Source organism: Grampus griseus (assembly GCF_964374135.1).
Source record: "Grampus griseus genome assembly, chromosome: 1".
Classification (NCBI taxonomy): domain Eukaryota; kingdom Metazoa; phylum Chordata; class Mammalia; order Artiodactyla; family Delphinidae; genus Grampus; species Grampus griseus.
The window spans coordinates 159,736,563-159,759,569 of NC_139017.1; the positions used below are offsets into that span (position 1 = coordinate 159,736,563).

General features: G+C 48.9%; 1 pseudogene across 1 annotated transcript in view; it reads right to left on the reverse strand.

Annotated features, from left to right (window-relative positions):
- The window catches only part of LOC309833693 (eukaryotic translation initiation factor 4E transporter-like), a 52,720-nt pseudogene that overhangs the window by 2,379 nt on the left and 27,334 nt on the right, over nucleotides 1-23,007 (reverse strand). The window contains exons 2-4 of the transcript in view: nucleotides 16,898-16,988; nucleotides 565-667; nucleotides 256-454 (exon numbers count right to left, since the gene is read on the reverse strand). The product of the transcript in view is annotated as a eukaryotic translation initiation factor 4E transporter-like (transcript). The remainder of the gene's footprint in view (nucleotides 1-255; nucleotides 455-564; nucleotides 668-16,897; nucleotides 16,989-23,007) is intronic.

Below are 23,007 nucleotides of genomic sequence, written 5' to 3' on the forward strand. Positions count from 1 at the left end.
TCTGTCTCTCAAGTCTTGCAGGTCCTTATGGCTAAGACGGCAATCCTTCTCAAAGGTCCGAGGGGAGATTATCTTCCCACTGCCAATCCTTCATCCGCCAAGCAGACGGAGCACATCACTGTCTTTATCCAATGGGCTTCCTGAGTGCCAGGAGCTAACAGCAGCGGTCACGTGGCAGCGTCCTCTAAAGCTTCGTCTCTGTGGGCTGAGAACAACATCTAAGTCATTTTCTTTCACATGCTCTCGAGGATCTACGATCCTGCACACCAGGGAAGGCCGATCTGTATCCAACTCTTTCTTCAGACTTTCCACTGGTGAGCTCCGTCCTGAAGCTGGGTAAAGGGAGGCATGCCACTTCTCAGGGTCCTAGACACCATCACTGTCGTATTTCTCAGAGAGGCACGGAGGCTTCTGTTTGGAATGAGGGAGTTCTTAAATATTCAAGAGCTCCTCCCTAGGCAAGCACACTAAAGAGCATTCCTGTGGGGAGTTCGCCTCTCAAGGAAACATCAATACAGAGGACACTGATTTCTGTGAGGCATCCCAGAGCTGAAATCCTTATATTTTGTATAGTGATGGGGGGATTTGGAGGCCAGTTGCTTCTTCAGCTCAAGGAAAGTATCTCCATTTTCTGTTTCACCCACACTTCTGTCCGTGGCTCCTTGGTCTACAGTTTCAGTGTCTCGGCCGCTGTTCCTCTCTGCCCCTCGTGCTGGTCCGAGGGCTGCTCTGCGTGGCCTTCACTCTCGTCCCCCAGACCCCTCAAACCCAGTTTCCTCCTCTGAGAAATAGAGATGACCATAGCACTCAACTCCTAGGGTGGCTGTGTCCACACACACACACACAAATCTCCATCATTTATCATTACCCTCTTATTGTTATTACTATGTCCACCTGCAGTGTGAGAGCACCTCCTGAGCAGCAGAGCCAAGAGGCCCACTTCTGACCTTGACCTTCCTCTCATACTGCTAGGACCCCACACCAGTCTTTGTCTCCTGGTCTTATATCATCACTGAAGTCAATTCTGGGCAATGAATTTATGAATATTAATAGGACAGACATGCCATTCCTAATCTTGCCGACACTTTCAAATGGTTCAGCAGAACATTGTTTGCAGATGCATGAAGGATAAACTTCATGCCTGATTTGTGCTAAATTATGAATTCCTGGGTTCTACTGTTCTTCTCATATCTATTTGTTCATTTATTAATAATATAAGTATTATAAACTGCCATGGGCACTATGCTAGGGGTTGGAGATAACTAACATTCATTCATTCGTTCATTCATTCTTTCACCCAATGAACAATTATTAAGTGCTTACCACAGGCATGGAATAAATTACCCCAGTGAGTAGGGAGTGTCCACACTGGGAAGCAGTGGGGTGAGGGGGTGGGCTCACACCAGGGGGGAGTGTGAAGTCGGGCAGCTAAGGCCGCATTGGAAGATTGATTTCAAATGGGAGGTTAATGAGCACCAGGTTTCTCACTTTCTGAGAAAGAAGTTAGGGATACAGGAAGGGAAAAAGCCAGATTCACCCCTGTTGACAAAGTTCTGCAGTGCAGAACCAGGGGGTTGGCAGTGAAAATGCTTCAGGTATTTGATTTTGTCACAGAGGCACCTGGGCTAAAAGTAAGAGATGAGCCATGGGAAGTGCTGCCGTGACCTCGGCCCAGTGGCCACCCTGCCTGCTGTCTCCCCGGCTGCTCTTGGGCCCTGGGCAGCCCTCATGGGGCAGCGTCTGAGTTTCTCACCACAGGCTCTGCAAGGCCACAGGACTCTGATCCTGCCTGGAGGGCGGTTTGGCCTCATCTGGCCTCCTCATGTACCCCCAGGAACCCCTTGGGCCTCCACCTTGGTGTCCCTCCTCCAGCAGGTGCCTTGGGAATGGTCTGGGAGGAAGTTCAGCATGAAGGGCCTGTATTAGGAAGTGGGATGGCAAGTTCTTTCAGGGATGGGGGTGTCTGGGTGGTGCATGGCAGTGTCCCCTCAGCCCCTATGCCCGCTCTCCAGGAACTCCCTCTCCTGGAGAAGCGCTGCAATCCCGCTCTTCCCAGATACACACCCAGGACTAGAGGGGGCAGGACAGAGGACCAACACTAAGGCCCCAGGCTGACCACTCCCCTGGGCCATTTCATTCTCGTGCTCCCTGTGGTCAGCTGAGGCCACCCTCCGGACTGCATCAGACCCCAACTCCCCCACCAGTCCTGCTTCCTTCCCTCCCTCCCACAGCTGTGGATCTCGGGGTGCTTCCTAATAGGCACTCTTCACACTGAACTTCCTGGGTACCCTCTACCTAGCTTATTTTGCTATAGTATAACAGCTTATTTTGCTATAGTATAACATCAAAACCAAAAAATGAAAACAAAACCAAAAAACATTGGCACGATTCTATTAACTAGATACAGACCTTATTCTGATTTCACCAGTTTTTATATGTATTCATTTGTGTGTACGTGTGCTGTTTGTGAAGTTCTCTGCCATTTTATGGGAAGTACAGATCCATACATTGCCAATGTGGCCATTACCGAACTCTTACGTCATCATAAAGGAAATTTCTCATGCTATCTGTTTAGCTTTACTTTTTATTTTTTTATTATTTTTTTTCACGGTATGCGGGTCTCTCACTGTTGTGGCCTCTCCCGTTGTGGAGCACAAGCTCCGGACGCACAGGCTCAGTGGCCACGGCTCATGGGCCGAGCCGCTCCGCGGCATGTGGGATCTTGCTGGACCGGGGCACGAACCCGTGTCCCCTACATCGGCAGGTGGACTCTCAACCACTGCACCACCAGGGAAGCCCCTATCCTTATTTTTTAAAGAAATAAAATATTTCAAGTGCAGTTGAACTCTGAATGCAATCCTATTCGCTACCCTCCATCCACAGAGGGGACCACAATTTCTAAGATATCATATATGTATATCTCCAAAATAGCTAATATTTGGCAAGTGCTTACTGTGCACCAAGCTCCATTCTAAGTTGTTTCCATGCAGTAATACGTTCCCTACTCACCACAACCCTGGCATTGTTATCCCCAACAAGGATGCCAAGGAACAAAGAGGTTAAGACAACTTACACAAGGACCCACAGCTAGAAGTGTTGATGCTGGGGCTGAACCAGCCTCCACAGTCATTATTCCATAGTGACACACACATGTCTTCTTGCCACAGACATCTTCTACTCACCAAGATGTCTAGGAGATTCACTCAGGTTGATATCTGCAAACAGAACTCATTAATGTTAACTGCTCTGTAGTATTCCCTTTTGTGATTACACTACAATTTATATAGCCATATTCCTAGTGATGGATATTTAGAATGTTATGTTGTCTCTACTGCACACAATGGTGCAGGAACCCCCTTGCCTGTCTCCTTGTGCACATGTGCCTGAGTTTCTCTGTGGTTTATTCGTAGATGTGGAATTGCTGAGTCTTAGAGTAGGAATGTCTTTGACTTTGGAGGACATTGCCAAGTCTCAGTGTATGCAACAATGTACACTGTCACCTGCCATGCATGAGAGTGTGAGGTGACATATCCCTATTATTTTAATTTGCATTGCTCTGACTTCTAGTGAGGAAGTCACTAAATAATCAATATCTTTTGATTATCGGTCATGCATTTCTATTTTCTCTGTATACATTTTTCTATTGGATAGTTTGTCATGTTCTTATTATTTGTAAGAAATTTTTGTGTATTCTGGATGATAATTCTTAATTGGTGATATGCATGGCAAATATCTTCTTCCAGGCTGTGATTTTTTTTTCTTTTTCAACTTTGACTAATTCTTCTATCATAGACAAGTTTTTAATTTTATTGTTTATTGTATTCAATTCTATCAATCTCTTCCATTACAGTTTGGACGTTTGCATGTTTTGTTTAAGAAATTCTTTCCCTTTTAAGGTCATTAAAGAGAATTATTTTTTCTTATTGTTTAAGTTTTATTTTTCATAGTTCTCATAGTAAAGTTTTACTTTGCACAGTTACCTTTCCTATAAGACATAAGGAGTTCCTCCTACATATAGTCACTTTCCTAGCATGACTTATTGTGCCATCTATCTTTCCTCTCTTATTTGCAATGCTCTCTCTATTGTATATGGAGTCTCTGCACACATCCCATCTGTTTCTCGTCCCTCCACTGGCCTCTTTACCTTGAACTAAACCAACACCACACTGTCTGAAAAACGAGAGATTTATCATAAACCTTGGTGTTGGGGAGGGTGAGTTGTCCTTGTTATTCAAAATTATTTCCCATATGAGCTTTTGAATCAGCCACTCAGTGTTACCTGAAGCTCTTTTGGAATTTTAATAATTGTAATTACACTGCATTCATAGATTTGCTTGGAGGGTAATTGACATCTTTAGACTATTGGTCCTCCCATCTATAAGCATGTTATATCTATCGCTTTATTCAGGTTTTCCTTTATGTCCTTCAATAAAGTTCCATAATCTTCTCCTTAAAGGTCTTGCACATAGTTTCCTAGATTTATTTATTGGTACCTTCCATCGTTTACTGGAATTTTGGGGTGAGGTGTGACTCCTGCTGGAACTTAGTCACTTACGAACCTCAGGATCCTAGTTAAGTCCCTTAAATGGTGCAATTCTCAGTTTCCTCATAAATCAATATACCTCCATCAAAGAGTAGGCATGAAAAGTGAATGAAACCAAGGATGTCACGTCCTTAGAACATCGTAAATATCTGATAAATGTTAGCTCAGACTGGAGTCAGCATACATTTGGAGTTGTGATTCTGAATATGTGTTCTTGCATTTCCGTGACTGTGCTTAGAATATGGTCCCCAGGCAGAAACAGTCAGAAACAGCTGTCATGTGACAGCTTCTGACCTATAAGTAATTGGTAGACAGCACCTTCCTCCCTCCAAAGTAAAGAGCACTAAAGAAAGCACTTTCAAAGCACATGGTAAAATTAATACTTCTATTGAATCCCAAAGCAGGGCTAATTAAGTTACATTAAAAAATTTTTCCAGTTAACTTACCAGAAAACCAACTAAAAAATTATTATAAAGATTTTTTTTCTGTTCAAAATTTAGTGCGATTTATTACCATAACTGTTCTTCATGTCTTTTTCAGAGCAAAAATGCTTAAACTGAATTCATTTCTTTTAAAGTTTTGTGTTTTATAAAATGGTGTGTGTCATCATAAACATTTCAAATATTAGGGAAAAATACAAAGAAGTAGACATTTCCCCAAATTGTACTACTGAAGTAGAACTATTGCTAACATTTTGGTCACTATCCTGTTTATATTTCTTGATACCAATAAATGGGCTTCTGGGTCTGTGCCCACTTTTTGTTTTTCCTCTACAAGGTATTGTGAATGTCTTTCCACTTTAATAGTTGCAGAATTACATCATTTTATATCATTGCATTATATTCCATTTTATAGATTTGCACTAATTTAACAAATCAATTCCTTCCTTATGGCTATTTGATCTTATGAAATAAACTACACCCCAATGAACCACTGCAGCACACCTCTTTTTTGTGAGTTTACGTGATTGCTTCCATCAATAGACTCCTTGGAAGTGAGATGATCAGGAAAAAAGACTAGCTCATTTTACATTTTGACGCATATTGCCAAACTGCCTTTCCAAAAGGGTTAAATCAATTAGCACTGCTTTCATTGGGGCATGAGGGTGTCCATTTTCCAATGAGCTAAGTGGGTTTGTCAATTTTCTTAATCTTTACCTATCTGGTGAATGGAAAACAAACCTCTCTTTGCACATGCATTTCTTTGATCAGTTGAAAAACATCTTTTCCTCTGCTTATGGGCCATTTCAATCTTCTTTTGTGGATTGCCTCTCTGGGTAGTGAGCACGTTCATATGGTTGCCTATAAGTTCTTTGTGTCTTAACATTGTGTATAACATTGGGAACAGCCGCTTGGCTTTGGGCTTGGCCATGTGCCTTGCTTTGGTCAGTGGGATGTTAGCAGATGTGATGCAGGCAAAGGTTTTCAACGTGTGTGGCTGAGCTTGCCCTCTGTGCTTCTTCTGACCTCATGAAAAGAGGATGCCCTGTCTGGCCTGCTGGTAGCAGACGAATGAGAGACTCATGGAGTGAACTTGAGCCAAACCCATGGTCTGGAGCCAAGCCTAGCCCAGCCCAACCAAGGTCGGCAGAGCCATAGCTGCCGAGCCACAGACATGAGTGAAAATGGTTTTTGTTTGAAGCTACCAAGTTTGGGCTGGTTTATCATGCAGCAGTATTATGGGATAGATGACTGACATACCCTGCCATTCTCTTGCTGTGTGACCTTCTACATGTCATGTTCTTCTCTTGGTCTCAGTTTCTTTAAATTTTGCATGAAAGAGTTGACCACTGAGTGATTTCTAAGGTCTCTTCCAATACTAAGAATCTGGATTCCAAAACAGGGTTTTGTGGTGAGAGGGGAGGAAGGTGTTCCAGAATGAAAGGTCAACACACAGGTGCAAAGAAGGTTATGCAAGTAAGGCAATGGGAAGGGTTTATCCCGCTGGAGCAGGTAGTCTGAGACACACAGGTGGGGGTGGGTTGGTGGTGTAGGGTTGATGCAGGAATGAATGCTGGGGCTTGGGCTGCCTGGAAAGATGTTCTTATTCCTCCTCCACTACTTCTGAAGCTCTTGCAAATTGGCTTCTTAGCCCACCATGCTGCCAAAACTGCCTTTTCAGTTCCGATTCTCACCACCAAACCCTCACTTTGGCCCTTAGCCTCCTAGAACTTGATTCCTCCTTCCAACCCTCTTCTCTGGCTTCTGTGCCCCCGACTCATCTAGCCCACACCTCTCCATCTGTCCACTCGGTATCTGTCTCTTTCCCTGAGTCTACTCTGAAGGTGATCCTCGAGGTTTTCTCCTCAGCTCCCTCTTTTAATGAGTGGAATTCTGGGATACTGACCCCAAGTGAGGAACCTGGGTAGCAGGCAAAGGAGGCATAAGGAATCAGAAGCATCTTAATACTTCCAAAAAGCAAGTGAAAGTTTGGGATGAACACTAAGGGACCCAGCCCTGGACTCAAAGAACTATTATGTGCTACAGTTCCACGTCCACTCACAGCTCCAGCGCAATCATTCTTACATCGTATATTCTGTGCTTGTGGCTAAACAAGCAAGGTAGCGAACCCCATCAGGCCATCTTAAAAGCAGAGGCAGGCAGCCTGCATTTCTCCTCTGCTCAGCACAGAATGGTCTTCAAATGTTCTTTCTTCAGTAGACCTGTTACCCTGTTTCCTCTGGCACGTGTCCCCTCTAACGGCTGGTCTCTCCCACTATCCTGTGATCCTGAATTCTTAGCTCATCCTGGGCCCCAGCTGCGGTTTGATGGATACTCCACTGTTTATCTTGCAAAGAGACTTGACCCTGGATTGTAATTTTGCTTGATGAGTTTGCTTACTGTTCTTCCAAGCCCCACCTGCCTGGGTATGGAAATTATTTACACACCTGTGCTCTTCACACGGGTATCAGTCATGTCCTCCTCCCCAGCCCCAGGAGGACAAGACCCCTTGTAATAAGCCCTAATAACAAGACCCCTAGGATTTACCATCGCTGGTGCTTTCCTTACAGACATGATGGATGACTTGCAGCTGATGTGAGACTGAAGGCAGCACACTCAAGGAGAAGGAGGATGAACTGGGAAGCAGACACACCTGGCTCTTGAATTCTGGCTCCATCATATGATGCTCATACACAACTCATTCCCAACCTGTTGATGATACACACATACACATACAATAATGCACAGTGTCTGACATGTGACTCAATAAATGATAGCCCACACTCCAGAGGAAATTTTCTATTTTTTTTAGCATTTATCCTGTTTCTCTTATTTTCATCAAATCATCTGCTTTCTTTACCTGTAGCTGGCACAAAGGCAACTGGGATTCTGAACTCCTAGCCCAGGTCCTGCCACAAAGCAAGTGCCCTGGAAATGTAGCCTGATGTTGTATAACATATTGGGGTTCTTTGGAAACTATGTGTGCATGTGTGTGTATTCTATTCTTCAGCAACATTATGAATATACCAGATCTCCTTGTTCTGTCTCTCATGTCCTTTGCCCTCATTGCATTCGTTATTACAACTTTGTTTTCTTCCACTTTGACTTGAGTGATTTCCTGAAGCCGATTTCTATTTCCCTGATAGAATCTCCAGTTATGATATATCGTCTTTGTGGTTGGTTTTTATGCGACATTCATCTCTGCAATGTTTTCATTTGTTTCATTTCTCTCCTAAGAGGTAGACCAGCTCATTTTTCTTCTCTCATTTTATAACTTCCACAGATAATTCTTCTTTGAATCTCACTCTCTTCTTTGAGTTTTTGTTTTGTTTTGTACTGAGTCATCCTGATCCTGGATCTTGGGTAATTCCTCTTAGGAGGCAAGTTCTTCCACCTTTTGCTCAAGTGTGCATTTCCTTTTGTTAGCAGGAGGCACTTCCTGTGTGTGGGTCTTGTGTTTCTCCTTGCTGGTCATGCCTCATCTCAGTGGGATGGCCATTTGGTGTGGGGCTGGGTGGGGCAGTGAGCTGGGTAGTCCTTACATTCTGTTTGGGTTCACCATCTCAAACACCTTCAGAGCAAATTCATCATTTCCTTTGCCCTGGGGGACCGATCTTCCTCAGTTTTCAGGGTCAGCAGGTGGGCGTGTTCTTGGCAAATCTCATTAAGTCTCTGAGCTGTGGCCCAGATGTCCCTCCCACACCCTCCTTCATGCCTCTTTCCCTTGGGCTGTCAGAGCTAAGGGGGCCAAGGGTGAAGAATGTCAATGGTTTGCCAGCTTGCTGTCTTCTCAGATCATCACCCCTGCAATGCTGAGTTAGAGAACTCAGTCCCTTGTGGCCTGTCCATCAACTCACCTGTCCTCTCTCCAATCACCAGGTCACTGCCTTTCAAGGACTGCACACCTTAGATTTCATCTTTCCTGCCCAGTGAACAACAACTCCATCCTGAAATTGATTGGACCTGAAGCCTCGCAGTCCTCCGTCTCCTCATACCTCACACCCAGCTCACCAGCAAACCCTGTTATCTCCTCTCCCATCAACAATGGGTCCAGAGTCTGATCCCCATCACCACCTGCCCTGCGCCACCATCATTTCTCACCTGCATCATTGCAGTAGCTTCCCACCTGGTCCCCTTGCTTCCCCCTCCCTCCTGTGCTCTTCTCTACCCAGTGGGCAGAGTGGACCTGTGAAACTGTTAGGTCTGGACCCTGCTGTGTCTCCCCATTTCACTCAACGTGAAATCCAAAGGTGTCCAGTGGACTGTGAGGTCTTCCTGCTCTGCACCCCCCACTTACCCCTGAAGTCATCCTCCCTTGCTGTCCACCTGTTCTTTCTGCCATTGCCTTAGTTGTTCCTTTTGCCTGGAACATCTTCTCCAGAATCTGCCTAGCCAACTTCCTCATCTCTTTTAAGTATTTCATCCAATGTCACTGTATCAATTTGCTAGGGCTGTATAATAGTACCACAAACTGAGTGATGTAAACAACAGAACTTTGCTGTCTCACACTTCTGGAGGTGATTAGTCCTAGATCAAAGTGTTGGCAGGGTTGGTTCCTTCTGAGGGCTGTGAAGGAGGATTTGTTCCATGCCTATCTCTTCTGGTGCTTTTCTGGCAATATTCGTTGTTCTTTGGCTTATAGATGCATCACCCCAATCTCTGTCTTCATTTTCATGTGTCATTCTCCCTGTGTGTGTCTATCTCACAATTTTCCCTTTGTAGAAGGACACCAGTCATACTGGATTAAGGCCCATTCTAATGAACTTATTTTAACTTAATTACCTCTGTAAGGACTGTATCTTTTAAAAAGGCCACATTCTGAGTTACTGAGGATTGGGACTTCAACATGAATATGAATTTGGGAGGGGACACAATTTAACTTATAAGAGTCACCTTCTCAATGAGGCATAGTCTTTCCCCGCAGTTTAAAACTGCAGAATTGCACCACCCCCTGCATCCTCAACCACCCAGCCCTTGGTTCTACTCGTATTGTGGAAGATGGAGTTTTTCCCTCCAATATTTCATTCCTTTTTGTTACTGTTTTCAGTGAATTTCCACCCTAATTGAGACTAAAACAAACATTACTCATGTCGCTCAGGGCCATCTCCCCCACTGAAATCCCCTCCCATCTCTGGTCCTGCGTTGGCTTCATCCCCATGCCCGGTCCAACCTGCATGGTCTTTGCAGGTGGGTGGGCTTTAGGTACTAGGTGACCCTGGTTGAGGGACCCAAGTGGGGAATAACAGTGGCTTCAAAGCTATCAGAGGCCACCCATGGCCAATGATGTCCCCTAACTTCAGCCTCAATGCAGTGACACCAGCCCTCCACTCAGGCAACTTATTGAGCTCTTTCTCTTCCTTAACGTAACAGATTGGCCTAATGCCTTTATTTCCTGGCTCGGGAGTGAGAGGTGGAGGTTCTCCACTGTCAACAAATCCATTTCCAAATCCTCTGGCTTCTATCAGTCTGCAGCTGGCAGGGCAGTGACGGCCTGCTAGGTATTACCATCGAGAGCCTTGTTTCCTGTGCCCCAGCGGCCTCTTCCCTCCCTCACAGACAGAGTGTGGTCTCTCCTCTCACCTCCTCTGTGGCCTGGCTCCTCCCCACCCCTCCACAAGTCCCCAGTGAGGTCATTAGGAGACCAAACTGCACTCATCTGCTCAGCACCTCATCACGTCACAAGTCAGAATGATGTCCCTGTTGGCTCCTCCATCTGTAGTCAATTTGGTAAGGGCTGAGGCTCCAGGTCTCCATGAGGGGTGGTAGTCTTGAGTGAGGAGGTCTGCTTAGGATCAGCCCCCAGAGACATGGACGAGAGAGAGAAATCAGGTAACAGATCTGATCTGGACCACTCTGAGGCCTCCCTTCTCCTTCTCCAGGTTAGCACATCCCAGAAAATCCCAGAATCTTATGCCCCACCACTGCTTGCCTGGAGCCTGAACTAAGCCCCCTAACTGACTCCCTGCTTCCTGCATCCACCCCGCAGCCTCCAGAGTCTGCTCTCCTCTGCCCAGCAGCCCCTCTGCTTAGATAATCTCCCTCTCCCATAAGAGCCTCCAGACAAAGGCAAATTTACCAGAGGCTAGAGAAGCTTAAGCTTCAGGGACCCTGACTCTCCAGGCCCCTCTTAAGGCCCCAGTTGGGCCCCATGTAATGTGATTAATGAACATTGTCAATTCCAAGATTAATTAGGATTAGAAACTGCAAGGAAAACTTGCTATGCCCTGAAATCTTACTGCTCAGATATAAGAGGAACTTGACAGGAGGCTTCCCAAATTTGACAACAGTCCTGAACATTTACATGGCATGATCTGTAATGAACTGTGAAGGTGAAAAAAATTCAACCCTACCCCTGTAGAAAACCGTGAAAATCAGGCTCTGTGGGAGGAAAGTCTGATTAAACTTTCTATTCTCTCCACGGAAGATGATATTACAAAATCATTGTCTTAAGAACATGTGAATATAGAGAATGCAGCCCAAACAATTCAGGGGAGAATGAAAGCCGGGAAGGAGTGTCAAGATGCTAAGTAATAAATAGAGTGAAATTTTCCTCAATTCTGTTATGTTTTCTGGTAATTGCTTGCTTTTTGATACCTACAATTTATTATAATTTCTTTGCTCATTCTAAATAACTATTAACTAGTTATTTAGCTAATTTTGATTCCAAATTCTATGTCTTTTTCTTAAAGAGAATTCTCAAAATGGTAAAATTTTCAGATCCATGGCACCTACATCTACTACCTTCAAGGCCTTCCTATTGCACTTGGAATAAAACTTAACCTCCTCTGCTGTATGGTCTGCAAGACCTCCCCTCTCCACCCTGCCCACTCTGACCCTTGCATCCCTTTCCCCCACACTCACCACCCTACAGACTTGAGAATGGAGCAGACCTGCATTCAAAATCTGCAGCTTTGAACTGCCAAGCAATTTGCAATTGTGTGAGGAATACATGCTTATTATTGTATGTCACTCAGATTTTTGTGGTTGTTTGTTACACAGCAATAGCAGACTGATGCAGTGTGATTGAAATGTTTCACATGTACTCCGATCAATCAAGATGATGTCTTTGTTATTTAGGAAGGCATAACTGGATCACAAACCTAAGAAAGCTGAAATCTAAAACATTTTCAAATTGACCACCGATTCTTAAGGATCTCAAAGGCAAAAGAAGTCCTGACCTTCCAGTGATCTGGATCCAGTGATCCAGTGATCTCAGCTCATTTTCAGACCCATCAGTGTCTAAGATTTAGAGCCACAAAAGGTCAGAATCTCTTTGTCTTGAGACATCATCCAGTCTTAGGGACAACAATATGTCAACCTTTATTTTAAGAGTATTTTCTTCCTCATGTAAATATTATACAGGTTCATTACAGGTAATGCAGACAGGCAGAAAGAAAAAGAGAAAAACCACCCATAATAACCACCACCAAAAAAACACTCTGTCAAATATTGGTTATATAAACATATGTGTTTATATATGTTTATATTTTTCTCATAAATAAAGGAGAGAGGGGGAAGCTGGGGCAGAGTGAGAGTAGCATCGACATATATACACTACCAAATGTAAAATAGTTAGCTAGTGGGAGCATAGCACAGGGAGATCAGCTCGGTGCTTTGTGATGACCTAGAGGGGTGGGACAGGGAGGATGGGAGGGTTGCTCAAGAGGGAGGGGATATGGGGATATATGTATGCATATGGCTGATTCACTTTGTTATACAACAGAAACTAACACAGTATTGTGAAGCAATTATATGCCAATAAAGATCTATTTAAAAATAAAAAAAGGAGAGGGCTTCCCCGGTGGTGCAGTGGTTGAGAGTCCGCCTGCCGATGCAGGGGACACGGGTTCGTGCCCCGGTCTGGGAAGATCCCACATGCCGCAGAGCGGCTGGGCCCGTGAGCCATGGCCACTGAGCCTGCGCGTCCGGAGCCTGTTCTCCGCAATGGGAGCGGCCACAACAGTGAGAGGCCCGCATACTGCAAAAAAAATAAATAAAAATAAAAAAAGAGAGTATTCTGTGCATTCTGTTCTGTAATCTTCTGTTTATGTTTACTATGTCATAAAAGTCTTCCTATGCCATTTTACGTCTTCTGCACAATTGTTTTGAATTATGGAATTGTTGCTGAGATGACCTGCATGATCGTCTTCCCTCTCCCAGGCTTCCTGTTGTACCTGAACACCCCTAGGAAGGAGGTATCCTTTGAACCAGCATTATCCAAAGTATTGTAGCTTGACTATATCAGATCTTCCCAGCAGAGAAGCAGGACCCAGAGAGTAAAGGGACAAACAAGTATGAGTGCATCAAAGATCTCACTCAGATGACCGCATGTGACCAGTCTTCTCACTGCAGACTTATTGACAGATAAGGAAACTGATCTCAAGGGGGCCCTGAGGCCAACTCTGCATCTGGACCAAGTTCACAGCCAAGAACCCTGGAGCTGTGGCTCTCTGCCCCCAACCCGTAATTCTTGCAGGCAGCAAAGGCAACATGTTGACCACCTGTAACCTCCCTTCCCTACTCAGGTGGACCTTGTCTCAGGTCCCCGTGGCCAGTCCTGTGACTCTACCACACTCCATGTGACGTGTAGAGGGAAGAGCCTGGGCTCTAAGGAGGGCTCCACTGTTGACCTGCCGGGTCTCCTGGGTCATGGTTTCACTTTGCCAGGTGTGGTAGAGAGTGTCTAGCTGTTCCACAAATATGTTTCTTCTTCTTCCTGGGCACATGGCAAGGCTACATCTCCCAGCCTCCTCTGCAGGTAAGTGGGACCACGTGACTGCCTTCCAGATGATAGAATATGAGCAGCAGTGACATATGTGACTTCCACTCCAGGCCTTTGAGATCATCCCATGAACTCCCTAGCTTTTTTTTGCCAGTCTGATACAGGCAGAGGACCAACTGCCCCCTGTTTCTGCCATAGGGTTCTCTCCAACACAGCAGCTTGCTTCATCAAAGTGTGCAAACCAAGAAGGCAATAGAGGGCACAGGTTGGCAAGACAGCCTCCACCAAGAAGGTATCCCAGACCCAGTCTCCTGCCATCTTGTGGCACCCATCCTTCAAGGATACTGTTTGGGGTTTACATAAAACTTCTGTTGCATTGGAGCCATTATACATTCTGGGGTTGGTTTCTTAGAGCAACGTGTGTTATTGTGGGTGATACTCAGAATTCACTGAGCATCTATTTTGTGCAGGACCCTGTGTTCCACATGTCACACATCTGCCCTTTCAATAGGACCATGACCTTGGGATTATTATCTCCATTTTTTCCAGAGCAGTGAATAAGCTGGGAATCGAACTCAGCTCTTCTGGACACTCATCTCTCAATGCACAGCTTAAGGGTCCAGAGGACCAAAGACTCCAGGATCCTATGGGTCTCTGAATGCCTCCAGGTGAGCAGAGACGTGAAGAGCGTGCGGGCTGGAGTCTGACAGGCCAGGGTCCAGGCCTCCCCAGTGGAGGCGTCAGGTAAGGCCTCGGCTTACCTGCATCTCAGTTTCCTCATCTGTCCAATGGGTCTGCAGGGAGAGGATTCACCACATGGGGTCATTTGGGGGTGAGATGGGATCCTGACCATAGGCACTTGGCACTGAGTAGGGCCCTCAGGATGGGGCACAATTGCATCCTTCCCTGAAGCAGCCCCCTCCCTGCGCCTACCCTCTCCTGGTGCCTCCAGCCTCTCTCCACCCCAGCCCTCTTGCCTTTCCTGACTCATCTGTAAGTAAGGGCTTTTCCTCACCTCTGCTGGAGTGCTCAGAAGTTCTGCTTTGCTGAGGGAACTGGAACAGGAGCCTTTACCGCTCGGAACAGTTCTCGGGAAGCCGAGGTACCTCTCAATTATTTATTAGGCAGACTTTCTCCATCAAAGGACCTGAAATTCTGGGAAACTTTTCCCTCTGTTGCCTGCTGGGCCAGGCACAGGGTCTTACCAATTTAGCGAGCCCGGGAGAGAAATGAGAGTCTGCTGCTCCCCAAGGGGAGCCTGACTGGGTTGATCTAAAATAGAAGGGGGAATAAAATAAAATAAAATAGAAGGGGAGGGAGGTTGACCTGGTTCGGGGCCGGTTATTGGGGGCAGGCCTTGCGGGCTGCTCCCGAGGGTGCTGGGTGAGGGGCAGTGGGCGGTCCAGGTGCTGCTGGTGCTTCTGGGCTGTAGAGCTGAGTGGAGAGGCTGTTTGGAGGAGGGTGGGAGTCCCTGCCCTCGGCTGTGTCCATCTGTGTGAGGTCCCCATGCAAGAGAGCCTTGGTTACTGAGCCTCGGGTCTCCCCCACCAGCCCTGGTCTCTGTGACTTTCCCCCAAAACCCCCCCTCCAGGACCCAGTACTCGGGGGCCCAGTCAGCACACAGCTCTGCATTTGTGCAGAGAATTCAGGGTACGAACACCTCCTGCCTCTGGATGGTTGGGGTGAGGATGGGAAACCCAAACCAAATGCAGCCAAGTGCAGCAAGTCTGAACTTTCATTCAAATACAGCCCAAGATAGTCTTGTTGCTTGTAGCGGTTTAGAGCTGGAAGAGGCCTTAGAAGTCGCAGGACCTAACACTTTCGAAGACGCTGACTTGATTTCTGCTTAAACAGTGGGTTTCCTTGCCTTCAGAGAGAGTCCATTCCTCATAGCTCTGCTTGAGACCGACGCCTCCCAAGGAAACCCTCCACCATTACGCTGGAGGCTGGTTGTTCTAACGTGTGCCTGCCCGGGTCCAGGTCTTTCTGTCTCTGTCTTTCATTTGGAAATCCCTCACTCTCCCCACCTCGTGAAATGCTCAGTATGGACCAGCGAATAGCTTGCTGTCACCTGGCTGAAGTGTCCTCTGGTCCTACCAGGTGGAGCTACCTGCTTCGCCACCAGAGCTTCCATAGAGGCTGTCACACCCCAGAGCCTTGGCCCAGGATGCCCCCACCTGGTGGGTCATCTGCTCTGAAATGTGCATCAGAGGCCATTCCTCTTCATCCCTCAGGTATCCGCTTAAAGGTCCCCTTCTCAGAGAGGCTTTCCTTGTCCCCACAGTCCAAGGTTGTCACTGTCCATCCCCAGCCCCAGAGCCAGATGCTATAACGTCACCCTGTTTACCTTCTTCCAGCCTCTTCCCACCTGGGATACTCGTGGATGATGGTCTACCTGTTCCTTCCTGCCTCCCCACTCCAGACGTCAGATCCTGGGGGCAGGGACCGCGTCTGTTCGCTGCTGCACCCTCACCCCCATCTGGGCCGGCACATAGTAGGACCTCAACAAGCCAGTTGGCACGAGCGGACCTGACGCTGGGCCTTTATCCGGCATCCCAGGTTGTCTCCTTGAGGACTGACCCGCATCCTGAAGTGTCCCAGGTCCTGAGCAGCGCGATCCCGTCCCCTCCCCTCTGGTTCTCCTGAGCAGCACGAGGAAGAGGGGCTCAGAGCCCAGGGGGTGACTTCACCAGCCTCGCCCTGTCATGTTTCATGGCTCCTCTCTGGGCTCCTAATAACGGCCACACTTTGAGGTTGGAGAAGGAACCTTAAGGCTGGTCAAGTGGATAAATCACATCTTTTCAAATGGGGCAAACACGGATTTACACAATAGCCTGTGACAAACGCACTTTCAGGGGACGATCTGGCAGGAAACATTCCTTTTTCCAAAGGGTGCCTCGGCCCTGGGAGAAATAATGAGGGCTTTTTAAGGATTCTAATTGCTCCCGGTGCTGACAGGCTGCAGGGCCAGAGCTGCCGCAGCTGCCCAGCACTCACACAGGCGCCCAGCACTCACGCAGGCACCCAGCGTGTCTATTCCCGGGTCTCCGGGTGAGCGCCCTGCTCCCAGGGGTGCCTGGGGGCCCAGGGTCTGTCCCTGTGGTTTCTGCTCCCTCCTGCCGACAGGCACGTGACCTCAGCGGGAAGAGGGCCTCCCTGTGAGCCCAGGACCCGGACACAGCGGGTCCTTACTCAGCGGGGCTGTCTTCTCCTGCCTGCAGCTGTAGGGGCCCAGCAGGGGAGGTTTCAGGGTCTCCTGAATGCCCTCGACAGGCTCCTGAGGCTGGGTGTGCAGTGGTTCAGGGCTCGGGCTGCAAGGCTCTTGCTCGGTAAGGAAATAAAGGGCCCCATACTGTCCAAGCTGAAAAGGGCTTTGGTGACCATCCACCCAATGCCTTGACTGTCCAGATGTGGGACGAAGGCAGACATGAGGATGTCAAAGGGAGAATGGGGCAGGGGCTGCATTCTAGGAGCATCCTTAGTACTCTACACAGTGGGACGGGGCTCACCCATGTGGAACCCCTGCTGAGGGCCAGGCACATCACCTGGGTTACCTCACTCAGGGCTCACACCAGCCCTGTGATGCTGGTCTTAACCCATTTCCCAGATGAAGAGAGTAAGGTTCACGGAGGTTAAGCAACTTGCCCAGTGCCCCACAGCTGAACCCTCCTAAACGCAAAACTGGCCAATTGGGAAAAGACCCCTGAACTTCCTGGCTTTCACACCAGGATGTGCTTCCCAACTCCACCCACCTCTTGACCCCAGGGCTAGAGGGAGGGACACACAGGTCATGACCATGGACCTCAGCTGGATCTACTCATGAGGAAGTATGCATCACTGCACTGCCTCAGGACCTTCCCCACACTACTGGGGTGTATGGGTGCCGAAACAATTAGATGAAGAGAAAAGATGAGGATTATGGCTGCTGGTTTAGTGCCTTAATTTGGTGCCTTGTAGAGATGCAGGATAATGAGAATTGCAGGAATTTCTCGGTTTCCTGATATTCCTGCTCAAGGCAGCTCTTGCCCAAGACTCAGAGCAGCTCCTGGCTCCCACTCTTGCCCCCAGCCCACTCTTCCCATTGGAATTCAAGAAAAACCCAAACTCTATTGGTCAGTTTCTCAGCGGGGAACAGACACAAGAGGAGGTAATTGAAATGTTTAATGGAGGGACAAGTACCAAGGTGTGGGCGGGATACAGGAAACCAACAGGGGATGTTGATGCACTTGGGGTGAGTGACAGTGGGGAGCTGTGCCATCCCAGTCCAGAAGGGACCAAAGGAGGGGGCGCTTACCAGACCCCAGAGACAGCTGCAGCCACAGGGGAGGGGCCGTCCGATGGAGCTGGGGTCACAGGAGAGAGATGCCGCCACTGCCAAGCGTGGTCAGTGGAAGGACCTGGGGAACCAACACCTGACCTCTCTCCTCCTGCCCCTGGCCTCCAGGACCCAACAGAAAACGGGTCCCCAGGAGGGAGCAGGGCCCTGTCGGTGCTGCCCCTGCAGGTCAGTCTCCCGGGCACAGAGCAGAGGAGGTGGGTGAGGGTGGGTCTAGGGGCACACAGGGGACAGCAGCACATTTCATCCTCCCCTCATCCTGTGGACAGGGACACTTAGCTCCATTTTGCAGTTGAGGAGAGTGTGACTCTCGGAAACTAGGGTTCTCTGTGGTGCAGTAGGGCTGAACCGGCCTGGTCTGCTGCAGAGCCTTTGTGCTTCTTCATTCCACCGAGTCCTTCCGGCAGAACCACTGATGTTTCTGACTACCGGCAATGGTGAGTGGTCCAATAACATCACTGATTAAGACACCACCACCGCCCATAATGGTGTGAACGGCTGCTTCCGTATTTTCAATTGAAAAAGAACTTGCAAGAGCTGGAGGTTCTGAGTGCATGGATGAGCCAGGGCCTGACCTGGAAGCCGAGCCTCTTTCTGCTTCCCTGGCGGCTGGATGCAGGGAGCGCACCAGGAGGACAGACCCCGGGTTCCTCAGGTCTGGCAGGCAGATGGCGGCCACTACAACTCCCAGGAGAGACAGGGCTTCTGAGAAACGCAGTGGCGGGCCCACCTCGCAGAACCCCATGGTGCTGGATGCTCCGCCCCTCATTCCAGGGAGCTGCCCAATGCCTCCCGCCCTTCTTGGAAAGTTTCTTCTGCAGCTTCCCCCGTGCCCCATGGAGACGAAGGGGCCCTGCTTAATGCTAATGTTATTTGAGACAATTGCACACTAGTTATTATCCATGGGTCTCCCTGAGGGTCCCTGGAGGTTCTCTGATGGGGGACGGAGCTGAGGCTGGAGAGCTCTGAGCTGACCAAGGCCTGGACACAGGGGTTTCTGTCCATCCCACCGCTGGGTGCACTTGAGGAGCCATTGCTCCTCCCTGATGAGCCCTGAGAAGCCCTCACCAGGTCCCCACTTGGAGCCAGGCCCATGTTAGGCTCACGGGAAGAGAGAGAAGCAAGCAGCGTGGTCCCCGCCTGGGGGCACTGAGCAGAGATGTCATGACACTGCTGGGGGTGGGAGTTTAATTTGACTCTAGACTTAGTGGCTCCCCACACTGCAAAAGCTGCCTTCACAGCCCAGCATCCCTCACACCTCAGCTGCCCTCTGGCCTGAGTGTCTTTATGCCCTGGGGGTGGCGTTCACCCTGCCGGTCACCTCAGCAGCCCAGACCTGGGCAAGAGGGGCAGGCAGGCTCCTAGAGATGGACTCAGGGTCATTTAGACAGAGGATTCTGGGGTCCCAGAGTGAGGTGAAAGGGGCACACAGTCCCCCTTCCCTGGGCCCTGCAGAGTCCTCACCCTGTGGATGGAGCTTGGTAAAGGAAGGGGGGATCCTCTAAAGCACAGGGACCTCTCCTGACCTAGTTTAAGGGCAGTCCTGCCTGAAATGTTTGTCCCCCACTTTCCCAATCCCTGCCCTAAAGAAGCTCATCCCGGTGGGTGCCCCCTTGCCAGAGCTGCCCAGCCTCCATCCTCAGCACCCACGAGTGTGTCCACCTCCACTGCCTAGCCTGGACCTGCCCGTCCCAACCCAACGCCCACTATGCTCTGCTCAGCCAGAGCACAGCGGATAGAGATCAATCAAATCCTCTAAAAATGAGCTTTCCCAGTGTATCAGCCCTTCATCTCTCTCTGTGCTACTCCCTGAGCATTTTATAGCAGAGAAAAGAATAACAATAAAAAAAAAACAGAAAGAAAAACACTTACGTTTCCTGAGATAAATAGTGAGTGTCTGAGAGGCTGATGTGTTAAAAGCACTTCTTTGTCTGCTATCTACAGCACGAAGCTGCCTGATGGGTCAGGCTTCCCTCATCTTCTGTGAAGTGCAGAGAGGGGGCTCCATTCCCCACCTGCTCTCCCTCCTGGTATACAGGCTGCAGGATAAGGCCAATCTTTCTACCCCCAGGATGCAGGGACTCCACCCAGATCAATCCTGTAACACCTTCTAGGTTCTCCTTCATCCAGCATTGACTGATTTTGCAAAGCTGTTCTTTCTGGTTGTGGAAAGGGTGGGGAGGGCAGCTGAAACAACAGTAAATAAGGGACAATCTCACCAGGCTAGAAGCACCCTGAGGCAGCCCCTTGGCCACCACCTGGCCAGGCTTCTTGGAGACACATCTTCCTCGCCTTGAACACCTTTCTAACATCACAGGGCATGGTCAGCCGGCTCACTCCAGCTCACCAGGCAAAGGGCCTCTGTGAGCCCAGGGGGCCCAAGGTGGTGGGAGGTCCTGGGATCTGGGGTGCTTGACCTAACCCTGATCCCCCACTGCATGATCTGGGTGGCATGCCTCCTGCCCTGAAATGCACAGGAGCAGAGCTTGGGTCCGTCCTGCGGGTCCTCATGGAAGGGATGTGACAGGGGTGCTTAAGGGACAGGCTCTTTGTTCAAGTTCTGGCTCAGCCACGTCCTGGGCAAGGCACTTCCCACCCCTGGGCCTCAGTTTCCTTGTCACAGACAAAGATAACAATGTGAAGATGAGATGAGACAGTGCCTAGAAAATGTATAACATGGTCCCTGAGGTGTAACAGGCACTTGACACGGGTCAGCCCCCATCTATTAGGATTTGTAAGAGTATCGATCCAGCTGGGAGACACAAAGGGCTCTCCAGGTCTTGATTATGAGATTCCATGGAGCGTGGATCACCCACCCCTAACTCCATGCTCTACAACTCATCGTCAGGACAGCCACAGTGGCAGGCTCAGGGCCAGGCACCTCGCTGGGCAGCTCTTGCGGGCAGAGGAAGTGTGCAGGATGAATGCAGGTGAGCTGGGGCCCAGCTCACAGGAGGCCATGCTGACTGGGTGCATTTCAGTGACAGCCTGTGCAATTGTTGCTGCAGAGTCAGCACGAGCTAAGCAGGGTGTGAGGTGGGGACATGTCTCCTGCCAGGGCGGCCTGGGGTGATTTCTGATGGTCTCTCATTCTCCATGGTGCTTAGAGGGAGAGATGGGAATGGGATGGAACTGGGTGTCTGTTCTTACTGGCTTGGATTCCATGAGTGACAAATCCTCAAAGCTTACCCTGCAATTTGCAGGTGGGGACATTGGGGGTCAGAGGAGTCAGGGTGACTCCCGGATCAGAGCAAGCCAGCCACAGTACTGTGGGTCCCGACTCCCAGGCCAAGCCTCCTGCATTACCCTCCCTCTGCAGGGAGTGACCCAAAGCTGCCTTTCCTCCAGGGCCCACCCGGGAAAGGGATCTCCCAGGGGACCCTTGTGACTGCACCCTTGAAGCTTCATTGTTTTCCTGGCCTTCCAGCCCCTTCTACCAAATACCTCCCCTTCGACCCACCCCAGGGCCTACCTGTGCAAAGTCCTTCTTCGGAGATAGCTTTGTAGGCATTCTGATGTCTCTTTCACTTTAAAAATGGTAGTGGAGAAAGGAAAAACCTACCAGCATCTGCTTCCTAGGCCACTCCCACCTGACACAGTCACAGTATATTTAACTGCACTTGCCCGAGACACCCCCCATGTAAATGACAGGACTGTCACTGTCAGAGGTGATTTGCTTTTAGATTATCTGCATGTCTCCTCCCCATTGTGAGCCGGTGGAACTTAGAGTGAATTGTAGGCAATGGAGAGAAAGGTCTGATTTATATTTGAGTAAATCTTTCAAGTTTTAGATTTTCCTGTTCCTTGTGGGTTTTTAGATGAAGTTTATGTCTTAGCTAGATCCTCTGCTTCAGCAGCTCACCCAAGGTTGCAATCAAGTTTTAGGCTGAGGCTGAGATGTTATCTGAAGGCTCAAGTGGGGAAGGAGCTGCTCCCAAGCTCATGTGTCTGTTGGCAGGACTGTTCACTGAAAGCTGATGGACTGAGGGCCTCAGGTCCAGGCTGCTGGTGGCTGTTGGCTGGAGGCTACTGTCAGTTCCTTGCCATGAAGGTATCTCCCATACCAGCTTGCTTCACCAAAGCATGCAAGCCAAGAAGGCAACAGAAAAAGTTGACTAGCAAGAAGGAAGCCACAGTCTTCTGTAGTTAGGTCACAGAAGTAACATCTCATCACCCTGGCTGTATTCAGTTGTTAGAAATGACTCACGGGTCCTGTCCACCCTGTCATCCCAGGAAGCAGGGATCATAAGGCCATCCTAGAAGTGTCCCCACTGCAGGGTAATTCATTAAAGCTCTTTTTTCGTTTTATAGATTTAATTAATTAATTACTTAATTAATTTATTTTTTGGCTGCGTTGGGTCTTCTGTTGCTGTGCACAGGCTTTCTTTAGTTGCCGAGAACAGGGGCTACTCTTCATTGTGGTGCGAGGGCTTCTCATTGCAGTGACTTCTCTTGTTGTGGAGCACAGGGTCTAGGCACACGGGCTTCAGTAGTTGTGGCTCGTGAGCTCTAGAGTGCAGGCTCAGTAGTTGTGGCACATGGGCTTAGTTGCTCTGCGGAATGTGGGATCTTCCCAGACCAGGACTTGAAACCCGTGTCCCCTGCACTGGCAGGCGGATTCTTAACCTCTGTGCCACCAGGGAAGCCCCTCATTAAAGCTCGTAACACAGCAGTCACTTGGCTTCCTGTTGTATCCCATTCAACCTCTCCCCATCCGTACCCTTCATCACTGTACATTCATTTACTCAATCATTCATTCAGCAGGTGTTCGCTGCTAGGCCCTGGGCTGGGCATTGGGAATGGGATGACTCAGCCCCAAGGAGCTCCCAGTCTGGTGGAGGGAGGTAGGAATTCATAGGAACGCCATCCCCCAGGCCACTCTGCCCACCGTGCACTCCACACAACATCCTCAGCAGGATAAGGATGTACATGACATCCTTGTCCCTTCAATGTCCCTCATTCCTTG